Here is a 12,359-nt window from a genome sequence, read left to right as displayed (position 1 = left end):
ATTTATATTATGAGGTTATTAGTGTAGTTATTTATTACAATTTACATACAGACAGTTTTTGAAAAAAGAATAAGTAAATCCACTTGATTAATATGATAATTTTCATAATCGGAAAAATTTAGCTTCTGCATTTATTGAGCTGAGCTTATTATAATTTACATGTTTAATACACCTGGTTTACACGGGGTGTTACATATATCAATTTGGAGGATTCAATTAGAATTATGTTTTGATTGTTTTATACTTTTGTTAGGAATAATTTTTTTAAAGTTACTACGTAGTTATTATAGGTAACTAAAGTCCTATTAGAGTACTTTAAGCATTAATCAAGTTTTATTATGCTAATAAAATAACTTGAAAAATAATTTAATTGAAAATTTTACCTACTCTATTTTCATTTAATTTTTAGAAATTAATCCAAGTTATCTCTCGTTACAATTGTATAACTATTAGTTTAATTAATTGTTAACATTCAAACTTCAGTGCTTTTAAAATTGTTTATTTAAAATTTTATTTTTATATTCAATATAATAATTTAAAATTACTTATAAATACATAATTTTATTTTAATTTTATTTGTACTGAAGATATAAACATAAGTTGTGTCGAAATAAATTATTTCAATTAAATTATTTTTCAAGTTATTTTATTAGCATAATAAAACTTAATTAATGCTTACAGTAATCTAGAATTACTTTAATTCTATTATAGTTACTTAAAATAACTACGTAGTAACTTTAAAAAAAATATTTCTACCAAAAGGATAAAAAGTTCAAAATAAAATTCTAATTGAATTCTGCAAATTGATATAGTATGTAAGGAAAAAAAATGTAGGATGTAAAAGATAGATACTGTCAAACACTTTGACGGGATTAGTTTTATTTAACTGATTTGGTTTCATCAATGTATTTGACGGGACTGGCACACATGGATCTGATGTAAAGTGAGAGTGCCATTAATGTCCCTAACGGGACTGGGTGCTGTCAGCTCCTCCTAGTTGATTGTCTGTAGAATTTGACATGGACCAGTAGTCTTGCAATAATACTTGACGAAACTGGTCCCATCAATCCCTTTGACGTGTTTGACTGCATTAGTCTGACGAAACTGTTGTTGTTGAGCTCGCTGCCAGAAAGCTGAGATACTCTAATGGTGACATTAAGAAACTCGGCTCCTGATGGAAAATTGAAGATGGATGCCGTGATAGATAACCTCCTGAATGAAGAGTCCATGATGAGGGAACGAGGTGTAACCAGCACATCTAAGGTGAACGTGATTGATAATAGAGGAAGGTCCGAGGTCAAATTCTACAGACAGTCAAGTAGGAGGAGCTGATGGCCCCCAGTCCGGTCAGGGACATGATTGATAACCTACTTGACAGGGTTGTAGCAAGAGCCGGGGTCGTGACAAGTCCAGAGGCTGGTGTAGGCCAAAATATGAGTTGAAGTGCTTTTATTGTGGGAAGTCTGGTGTAACACTGATGTGCCTTCAGCACATGGGTAATTTCAAGCCAAAAGAGAAAGATTATGGGTTAATTCTCAGTGAAAAGGCAACGTTTATTGTTGCTTTGCTTAAATTCCAATTTCAGAATTGTTCGACTGATTTTATGCTTACTTTGTAGGAAAACAAACAAATCTGGAGCAAAATGAGGATTTGCCAAAGTGAAGATCCACGCTCACAGCGTGGATGTCACGCTTGTAGCGTGAAGAACCAGAGGCTTCCACGCTCACAACGTGGATTTCACGCCATCAGCGTGAAATCATCCTTCTTCCCACGCCCATAGCGTGGATAGCAAGCTAACAGCGTGGAGAATCAGAAGCATCCACGCTCTTGGCGTGGAACTGGCGCTGAGAGCGCCAGTTTGCGAAAGTTGTTAGTATATGGATGTCCTAGAGACAATCTTTTGATTAGATTAGGACATATGTAGACCTTTTATATTGTCGCAAATAAAAGCACTATTTATCTTGTTTCATATTTTGTCTCAATATTACTATTAATATTTATATGAGTAACTGGATAAACCCCTTGGAATAAAATAGGTATCTCTTGAGTATCTGTGATGAGATCACGATCATGAGGATTCAAGGATACTGCATGTTTATTCCTAATTTTATGTTCCTAGTCTAGAGACACTGAGAATGGGGATCAGTGATCTCAGGTAAGACTAGCACGACTTATCTACTTGTATTTGGATCCAAGGTAAAGACCTCATGAGCTACAGATATGGAGATGTCTTAGCTAAAGTCGTGGGTGGACCTATAAGGGTATAGCTCGCACTGAACAGACCCACAAAGAGACTCTATGAGGAACTCTCACAGAGAGTATCATTAGAGTAGTCTCTTTATATTTGGGTATGTATTTCCTTAGACCAGAAGTTATTACCTAGACTGTGTTCTAGAAGGCATGCTTTGATTGTGCATCTCGTCTGCCTGAAACATGGAGAATCATAGGTATACTGTTGGGCTTGTCCTGAAAGAACACATGGCTAGGGTGATAAGCTGAAGGAATTCGTCGAATCTCCGTGAGAGATTAGGTTATCTGTAAATCGGAGAAATCGGGATGACATTTACAGGGACTCGGGAATCTATGCATAGTAAAAGAGATCATGAGATGATCTGCCTTTAGAGTCTGTAAATTGAAGATTCCCTATTTCGAATAAAGCTTACCCTAAACCGCAGGGGTTGATACGCTTCCTTACCCTAGGTTTTATGAGAAGGTAACCGAGATGAAATGAAATATATACGGCAACCAAATATGTGTAATAGGATGATCAAGTCATTAATCTAACTAATTCTGGGGCAACAAAGCATTGCTAGTGCTCTGTGTTGTCATTAGATGGGTTGTGGGCTTATTGGGCCCAAGCCCATTTATGTCAGTGGCTATGTTGGACCTAATGGGTCACACACTACACCTAATTGTCTAGATGCTCTAGCATTAAAGGTATTGGGCCTAACAATTGTTATTAGCCCAAGAAGTAGTTTGGAACTCCACAGATAGGGTGGAGGGCGCATGGATCAAAGTAATGGGCTTGGATAGTCCAAGACATTACTAATTAATTTAATTAGTTAAATTAATTATCAAATGTTTAAATTTTGAAATTTGAATTTGAAATTTGAAATTTGAATTTTGAAATTTGAAATTTGAATTTGAATTTTGAATTTTGAAATTTGAATTTGAATTTTGAAATTCGAAATTTGAATTTTGAATTTTGAAATTTGAATTTTGATTTTTGAAATTTGAATTTGAATTTAGAATTTGAATTTGAATTTAAAATTTAAGTGTTTGAAAGTTTGAATTCAAATGTTTGAAATTCGAATTTGAATTGGCTATGAAAAGTTGTTTCATAACAAAAGGATAAGATGAGATCTTGTTGGAACATATCAGGAGGAGATCTTTTGGACATAATCCAAGGATAATGGGGCGCTGATTTTGGCTAGATTTGATCATCAAAATCAGCTCCAGAAGATACGGTCTGTTGGGAGAATATTTGAGTGAGTTGATTTAAGTTTGAAATGCAACTAACTCAAATGTATCTGGTCACCTTTTAGGCTATATGGGGCGCACCATATAACTGAATATATGATGATTCATGATCATATTTCTGACTAGGTTTTGAACTTAGTCTCATGAGAATATTCTGGGATGTTGTTGGCAATTTTTGAAATGCAACAACTCCACTTATTCTCTCCCCATAAGGCGCCACTTTGATCAGATTTTTGGGAGAAAAATCTGATTTGTTTTTGAAACTTAAAAGGCTCCTCTTGTGTGCTTAATAAGAAGTTAGTTCCTCCTTAAGTTTTTTGTGAAAAGCCAAGCCTTTCTCTACTCATCTATGCGCCCCCTTGTGAGGTTTTCTCTTAGAACACTTCACTCTTCTAAACACTTTTACCTAGCCTCCTGCATCACACACTGAGCGCATAGCAAGCCTTATTGTGGTGATCAATCGGTAGCCTTACTGGAAGGAGTTCCTGTATCTAGACGCGGGTGGTGTGGATCAACGTTAGAGGGTCTGGACCCTTCAGATCTACCTTGATCATCTTGAGTTTTCACGAACAAGGTATGACATACGTCTTAAAGTATGTATCTTGATATGCATGTGTGTTCCGCTTGCGAAAAATTTTGTTTTTCCCTCACGCATGTTTCAGCCTTCAAGGCCAATTCTACTTTCAAAAGTCACAGCCCGTGCTTTTCAAGAGGGCAATTCTGCAAAAAGGAAGAAAAGGGTTATAAAAACAGGGTTTCTATGACAGAAAGGTCAGATTTTGACGGCAGAGAAGAAGGGAAACAAGGATTGCTAGCTCCAGAGAGAATTTCATCTTCATCTTTATTCGTCCATTCTTTCATTCCAAGTAACATTGAATATTGATTTTTTAGCCATGATAATGTTTGGCTAGTACTTTTTATTGTAGTTAGGGTCACAAACCTTATGTGAACCCTTGTTACGACGTATTGGTTTGTTTTTACTAGTTTATATAAATTTCTTTCTCTTTACCTCGTGCGAAATTTCTGTTTTCTCTATTAGACTTGATCACTCTAATAGTTGATGATAGTTTGAGGGTTAGAACCCTAAATAGGGATGTTGGAGTTCTTGATCTTGAAAGGGGGTAAAGTAACAATTCATATGCGTACTAGGAATAGACGTATGTTAATTGCAGATGTTTGAATTATCGTGTTCATTGCTTAATTTTCATGAGGGGTTACTAAGGGATTAGAATTCCAATTGAGGTTAAAGCTTTAAATTGCAAGTGATTGAAATTTTACTAATAAATTCTAGATGATAATTATCTGAGTATTTATATGAATAAGTACTTTTAAATCAATCCAAAGTAATAAGTGGGGATCATAAGGTGAGTGCGCTCTGGCTACAATTCTTTCTCTCAATTACAAAAATTCATCTTTGTTCTTATTTTTTTTATTCAATACAAAAATTACAAAAACAAGCCTTTATTTCAGTTCTCAAATTTACACAAATCGACAGTAATTGTCAAAACCATTTGAACTCACCAATTCTTGAAAGGACTATTAATTGATATACGATCACAATCCCTGTGGAGACGAACTTTTCTTATCATTATATTACTTGTGCGATCGGTATACTTGCCGGTGAGCATCAAGTTTTTGGCGCCGTTGCCGGGCACTGGCGTATCTTTTATCAATTAATTTTGATTTTTAAGATTGGACTTTTATTTTATTTTTATTTTTAATTTCTTTGTGTTTCTTGAATAGTGCTACTAATCTCTTTTCTGAGTTGCATGCGAGGTAAAGAGCCAGAATTTCCACTTGATTTGGAGATTACAAAAACTGAAAAGAGAAACAGGAAATTTGCTCGGAAGAAACTTGAATTCAACGAGTCAGAAATTCTGTCTGAAGAAACACACATCATGGCAGGGAACAATGAAGAAGACAATCCACTCATGGACACTATCCTGACGCCACTATTTAACAGGCCCAATTCAAGTATTGTCCATCCTGAAGTTGGCAACAATAATTAGGAGCTCAAGTCTGATAATATTCGTTTGGTGGAGAGAGCTCAGTTTGGTGGAGAGGATGATGAAGACCCTCATAGGTTCGTAAACAGATTCCTGATGATCTGTGACTCGACTAAACATTCTCAAGTGTCCAATGATGCAGTCTGGCTGAGACTGTTTCCTTTTGCTCTTAAAGGAAAAGCTTTGAATTGGTTGGAGAGGCAGCCTGCGAGAAGTATTCCCTCATGGGAGAATTTATCAAACAAGTTCTTTGCGGAGTTTTTCTCGATGGAAAGATACAATCAAATGGTGAATGATATCACCAATTTCATTCAAGCTGAGGGTGAAACTATGTGTGCAGCCTGGAACCGGTTCAAAGATCTAATGAGAAGATGTCCTCATTACCCCATGACCAAAGGTGATCAGGTCCGAATCTTCTTTAACAGTTGTAAACCAGAAATCCGGATGGTTCTGAATGGTGCAGCAGGTGGTAGCATTAAGTCAATGAGAGCAAATGAGACTCTTAAATTGATTGAAAGAATGGCTTCCAATGAAAATGAAGGGTTGTCATCTAAGCCTAAGAGAGGCATTCTTCACCTAGACAACAATGATTCAGCATTGGCTGAAAATAAATTGTTATCATAGCAGATGGCAAATTTGACATCAAGGCTTGATAAAATGCAGCTCTCTAGCGTCCAAGCTAAAGCTGCTTCAGTTATTTGTGAATACTGCAAGGAAGACCATGAATCTAATGAATGTCCTACCTTACTGTCTGATGATCCTCCTCAACAGGTGCAAGTGAATGGTATTTGGTATGACCAAAGACCTTTGCCACCAAATATTCCAAGGAATTAGAATTATCCTTCTGGGAGTAATAATTTTCAGAGGAGGGTGCAGGGAACTGGTCTGGACTTCAAGTCTAATAATTATTTGCAGCCTCCACCAGTTCCAGCTAAGGAACCTTCTGATTTGGAGAAGCTAGTGGGACAAATGGCCTAACATTCTAATGCGTTTATGGAAGAGACTCGGGAAAATACCAAGAATACGCAGTCTTCCATCAGAAATTTGGAGAATCAAATTGGCCAGCTGGCTAAACAAATGGCTGACAGAACTCCAGGTACCTTCCCGAGCAATACAGTTACTAATCCCAAGGAGGATTGTATGGCTATCACAACTAGAAGTGGTAAAGTGGTAGCAGCTCCAGAAAAGTTACACACAAATATGGAAGCTGATGAGAAACTGAAGGCGGTTGAAGAGCCAGAAAAAGAGGTGGTGATTCCTTCTAATGTTGAGAAATCTGTTCAGAAAGGTAAAGAATAGGAGCTACCAACTATTGCTGAAAAGAAGAAATTTGAGCTGAATCCGGAATATGTGAGAGCTATGGCACCTTATCCAGAAAGGTTCAAGAAAGATGCTCAGAAACAACAATATTCAAGATTTCTGGATATCTTCAAGAAGTTACATGTGAACATACCTTTTGCTGAAGCTTTGGCTAACATGCCAAACTATGCCAAGTTCATGAAGGACTTGTTGTCAAGAAAACATAAGCTGCAGGAGTGCCAAACAGTAACACTCACTGAAGAGTGTAGTGCCATCATACAAAAGAAGTTTCCACCCAACCTCAGTGATCCAGGAAGCTTCAATATTCAAATTGCTATTGGTAACACTGATGTTGGCAGAGCACTATGTGATCTTGGGGCAAGTATTAATCTGATGCCATTATCTATTTGCAAATCTCTGAGAATTACTGAATTAAAACCCACTATGGTTTCTCTACAACTTGCTGATAGATCTTTGAGGAGACCAAGTGGTATTATTGAAGATGTGCTTGTTAAGGTGGATAAGTTCATCTTCCCAACTGATTTTGTGGTATTAGACATGGAAGAGGGTACTGAAATGCCCCTATTATTGGGAAGACCTTTCTTGGCTACTGCTCGAGCCATGATCGATGTTGAGAATGACAGGTTAGAGTTAAGAATGAATGATGAGACCATCACCATCAATGTTTTTGACTCTATGAAACAATCTTCTGATAAAGGTGATTGTTTTCGTCTTGATATTCTAGAGCAAGTAGTGAAAGAATAGGTATTTTCCAGTCAACAATCTGAGGAAGAACTTCAAGCACATGAAATGATTCCTTACAAGGAAGAAAAAATGAGTTGTTTGAAGTCCTTGAAAAGAAAGATTCTGACAAGGAAGATGGTGCACCAAAGGTAGAGTTGAAGGAGCTTCCGAAAACTCTCAAATATATCTTCTTGGGTGAAGAGAAGACTTACCCTGTTATCATTAATAAGGGATTGTCTTTTGAGCAAGAGACAAGACTGGTTGAAGTGCTTAAAGAGCATAAGACCGCCATAGGGGGGTCAATTTCTGATTTAAAGGGTATTAATTCCTCGTTCTGTACTCATAAAATCCTCATGGAGGATGAAGTTCGACCAGTAAGGCAGCCGCAAAGGAGGCTCAATCCAACAATGAAGGAGGTTGTGAGGAAAGAAGTTGTGAAGCTTCTTGATGCTGGTATGATTTATCCGATTTCGGATACTGCTTGGGTGAGTCCAGTGCAAACTGTTCCGAAAAAGGGAGGTATCACTGGAGTCCACAATGAGAAAAATGAATTTATTCCAACTAGAACCATTACTGGTTGGAGAATGTGTGTGGATTACCGGAGGTTGAATGCTGCCACAAGGAAAGACCACTTCCCACTTCTTTTTGTTGATCAGATGTTGGAAAGATTGACAGGTCACACTTTTTATTGTTTCTTGGATGTATATTCTGGGTACAACCAAATCCCAGTGGCACTAGAAGACCAAAAGAAAACAGCTTTCACCTGCCATTTTGGAGTCTTTGCTTATAGACGAATGCCATTCGGTCTATGTAATGCACCTGCCACATTTCAAAGGTGCATGCTCTCCATCTTTTCTGACATGGTGGAGAAAAACCTTGAGGTATTTATGGATGACTTTTCTGTTTTTGGCTCTTGTTTTGATTTATGTTTGTTAAACTTAACTTATGTTCTTAAAAGATGCCAAGAAACAAATCTTGTACTAAACTAAGAAAAGTGTCATTTTATGGTACAAGAGGGAATTGTCTTAGGTCATAAGATATCTAAAAAAGGGATTGAGGTAGATGGAGCTAAACTGATGTTAATTGAGAAACTACCTCCTCCTAATAATGTGACTAGTATTAGAAGTTTTCTAGGACATGCTGGGTTTTACAGGAGATTCATAAAAGATTTTTCTAAAATAGCTAAACCTTTAAGCCAATTCTTAGAAAAAGATTTTGAATTTCAATTTGATGATGCATGCCTTAAAGCTTTTAATCTGTTAAGAGAAAAGCTCACTACAGCCCACATTCTAGTAGCTCCTGATTGGAGTTTACCTTTTGAGCTCATGTGTGATGCTAGTGCCTATGCTATAGGTGCAGTCCTTGGCCAACGTAGGAATAAATTGTTACATGTCATATACTATGCTAGCAAGATTTTAAATAGGGCACAAGTAAATTATGCCACAAGTAAATTATGCCACCTCTGAAAAAGAGATGCTAGCAGTAGTATATGCCTTGGACAAATTTAGATCTTATTTGTTGGGTTCCAAGGTGATTGTTTTTACTGACCACTCTGCTATCAAGTATTTGATGAATAAGCAGGATGCCAAGCCCCGTTTGCTAAGGTGGATGCTCTTATTTCAAGAGTTTGACTTGGAGATCCGAGATAAAGCTGGAGTGGAGAATAAGGTGGCAGATCATTTGTCACACATCCAGGAGAAATAATTAAAAGATGGCCCAGAAAGAGAAATAAATGACCATTATCCTGATGAAAGAGTAATGGCTATATTTGTACCTCCTTGGTTTGCAGATATTGCCAATTACAAGGTGATAAAAGAGTTTCCTCCCAACCTCACTAGGCAACAACAAAGGAAGTTCCTCAGCAATGCAAGGAGATTTCATTGGGATGATCCTTATCTGTATTTTCAGTGTGCTGATGGAATTATAAGAAGGTATGTGCCAGAATTTGAAGTTCATGAGATCCTGTGGCACTGCCATGCATCAGACTATGGAGGACACTTTGGAGGCAATAGAACCGCTCAAAAAGTTCTACAAAGTGGTTATTATTGGCCTACAATATTCAAAGATGCAAGAGATTATGTTGAAAAATGTGATAAATGTCAAAGAGCTGGAAACATTTCCCGCAAGGATGAAATGCCTCTAAATAGCATATTAGAGGTAGAACTATTTGATGTATGGGGGATTGATTTTATGGGACCATTTCCTTCATCATATTCCAACCAGTACATCCTTGTTGCTGTTGACTATGTCTCCAAGTGGTTTGAGGCTGTCGCGCTCCCCATTAATGATGCTAAGGTGGTTGTAAATTTCTTGAGAAAGAACATTTTCACGCGGTTTGGTGTACCGAGGGCAATAATAAGTGATGGAGGTACTCATTTTTGTAATAGGCAGTTTGATAACCTACTGGCTAAGTATGGTGTTAAACATAAGGTTGTCACGCCTTATCATCCTCAAACTAGTGGTCAAGTGGAAGTTTCTAACAGAGAGTTGAAGAGGATTCTCGAGAAGACTGTTGGGAACTCCTTGAAGGATTGGTCTAAGCGGCTGGATGATGCTTTGTGGGCATATAGGACTGCCTTCAAAACCCCTATTGGTACGTCACCTTATCAGTTGGTATTTGGAAAATCTTGCCATCTACCTGTGGAGTTGGAGCATAAAGCTTTTTGGGCTATCAAATTCCTAAATTTCGATTCAACAAAAGCTTTGGAGAAAAGACAGGCTCAATTGAGTGAGCTTGATGAGTTCAGAAATTCTGCGTATGAGAGTGCCAAAATCTACAAAGATAAAACAAAGAAGTGGCACGACAGGAAGATTCAACCCAAGGAATTTGTGCCAGGACAACAGGTATTACTATACAACTCTCGACTGAGGTTGTTTCCAGGTAAGCTCAAATCCCGTTGGTCTGGTCCATTTATTGTGAAAAATGTATTTCCATATGGTACAGTAGAAATATCTCCTCTCAATGCTGAAAGACCTTTTAAGGTCAATGGGAGTAGATTGAAATTTTATCATGGAGAACATGTGAATAGGGACACAATTTCTGTCCCTTTGGCTTCACCTGAATCTTAAACGGTTTCTGTAACACCCCGTATATATCCAGTAATGTTATCATTACATCGTATTAAGCGGTGCTTAATTAAAAATGCGGAATATTCTTTTTCTTTTCAATTATGACGTCATTATCAATTACCATCTTGATTACTTAATCAATTTCATAAAATATCGCCTGTATGTAAATTGCAATAAGACATCTACTGAAATACCTCAATATATAAAAAAAGTGTGTATCTAAAATCACGGATCTACAACTCGTAGTCCGGACCATATCCTGATACATTATTACAACTCCAAATAAAACAAGACATAAACAAGTCTGTGTCAAGGACAATTCCCATGCTCACCAAATCAACATCGTCTCAACAAGATAATCATAATCATAACACGAACTAAAAACATAAAGCAGCATGCATATCCAGCATCCAACATGTCAGCATAATATAACAGCAAATCTAACTCAGCTCCGGCCTCCTGCCGCCTGAGGTCTCAACATTACCTAAACCTGAAATAAGCATTCCCCAAACGTGGGGTGAGATCTCTAAACAAGAAATCTCAGTAAGACAAGGGGTCCTCAAGGATCTTCCACCCCAAGCTCACTTACATGTGCAATATAAGTTCTAAAAGCATTTATATCATTATCAGTTCCAAAACTATGTAGTGCAACATATATCTATGGCATGTGTGTAATCATTATTCTACTGGCCAGAGAAATGTAGGAATACATCTATCTCCTACATGCAGTACAAGGAACACCGCTTGCACCTCACCCACAGCCTCACCCTATTGTATGTTCTACACACTCAGGCTTACCGTATAGGTGGAACACCTCCATGCATATCAACAAGGCACTAACGTACAATAGCTCAACAGCATTTCCAAAACATCAAAAGCATGTAACACAGCATGCATATACCATACCCCCATGGGACATGGTGGAACCACAACATGGCTAAACCGAGGACACGAAAGCTTACCTTGCAAGCTCACTATCCAAAGCCAAGAGTCCTCACAGCTCAAGTCCAACACACAGCAGATCACAATCTGATTTAGGAACAGCAAGTGTATCAACTTACATAACTTAAAAGCATTAACATGAAGACTACGTTCTCCTTAACGATTTATGTCTTAAGGCTTCCAACAAAGCCACAAGCCCTCAATCACATGATTCTGACTTAGTTCATTAATTACAGAAGTTCAACTTCATCAATCTAGGATCCACAAACCCCCAATAGCCTACTGTACACACAGCACAATTACTGTTCTACGAAATCCCAGAATATCTGGATATTCCTCTGGACCATATCCGGATATGCAATATCCGGATAATTCACTGTACATATCCGGATATACAATATCCGGATATCCAGATTCCTATATCCGGATATCTAATATCCGGATGTCCAAATCCCATATCCGGATATCACATATCCGGATATTTCTCGGGCAAATATCCAGATATTTCACGACAGAATGCAGAAACTGCATTTCGTGAAGATATCCTTCAAAGGTTGGGTTTTTACCGATTTTAAACACTTAAACATGCATTTCTAGGTGTGTTAAGCATTACCCAACAACAAGTTATCATCTTTTAGTCTTAAAGGTTGGTGATCATACCACAACTCAAAAACAGAGGAGGGAGATGCTCTTGGAGCTCACAACAGCCACTCAAAGCTGACTCAACATGATGCACGAAAATGACACCATCAAGAGTAGGTTTTGCTTCACAAAGGTAAAACTTTGAAGATCAAAATGCCAAGAATGAGACTCCCACCC

The 12,359-nt window shown here is 37.6% G+C and overlaps 1 non-coding gene across 1 annotated transcript; it reads right to left on the bottom strand.

Moving 5' to 3' along the window:
• Window positions 1–5,769: 5,769 nt before the first annotated feature.
• On the bottom strand, window positions 5,770–5,875 carry LOC133306057 (small nucleolar RNA R71). The gene has a single exon (XR_009750837.1). It is a non-coding gene; the product is annotated as a small nucleolar RNA R71 (small nucleolar RNA).
• Between the last annotated feature and the right edge of the window lie 6,484 nt (window positions 5,876–12,359).

The sequence above is a fragment of the Gastrolobium bilobum genome, unplaced genomic scaffold, assembly GCF_033153095.1.
Source record: "Gastrolobium bilobum isolate Gb01-03AN ecotype WA unplaced genomic scaffold, APGP_CSIRO_Gbil_v1 utg4933, whole genome shotgun sequence".
In the NCBI taxonomy this organism is placed as follows: Eukaryota; Viridiplantae; Streptophyta; class Magnoliopsida; order Fabales; family Fabaceae; genus Gastrolobium; species Gastrolobium bilobum.
This window is presented reverse-complemented; position numbering and strand designations above follow the sequence as displayed.